The following is a 626-nucleotide window of genomic DNA, read 5'->3' as shown; positions in this document are numbered from 1 at the left end:
TCTGATGGTGAAGAACGCCGGCTAATATGTCCTCCCCCACGACCCCCGTGCCGGGCTGCCCCCCCCCCCCCCCCCCGCCCGGGGCCGGAGGCCGGAGGCCCCCGGGCCGACTGTCACCTGTGGCACGCGCGCTCTGGCAGCGCGTCCCGAGTGAGTGTCTGCCCTCCTCCGAGGGAGGACCAAACTAAGGACGCCGGGCCCGGGCCGGCCACGCGAGCGCATTTTCTGTCGGCCGGTTGCTCCTGGGCCCTGCATGCGTATGTGTGTGTGTATGTATGTGTGTGTGTGTATGTTGCACCCGGTTGGCTGGCCGTGATTCCTGTGCCTTGGGGCGGGCACCCACATCCAGGGGTGCGATCGTGGGGTATGCGCAACGCCTCCTCCCCCCTCGGAGACCGTGCCGCGGGAGCCCAAGGAGGGGGCCACCAGGAGGCCGGATCAGGGGGCCAATAGCCCTTCCCGTCCGGGGGCGCGGAGGGCGTGCTCACTTGGGTCCGCCTGGCGAAAGACCCGGCTCGCGCCTGGTGACGCGCCCCTGTCTCCATGCTCCTCGGGGCCACCCGGCTCACGCCGCGTGCGATGCCGGGGGGGGGGTGATAGATCCGTGAGGACAGCGCTGTGCTCAT

The sequence above is a fragment of the Fonticula alba genome (assembly GCF_000388065.1).
Source record: "Fonticula alba strain ATCC 38817 unplaced genomic scaffold supercont2.9, whole genome shotgun sequence".
Lineage (NCBI taxonomy): Eukaryota > Rotosphaerida > Fonticulaceae > Fonticula > Fonticula alba.
Note: the sequence above shows the minus strand (reverse complement) of the source record.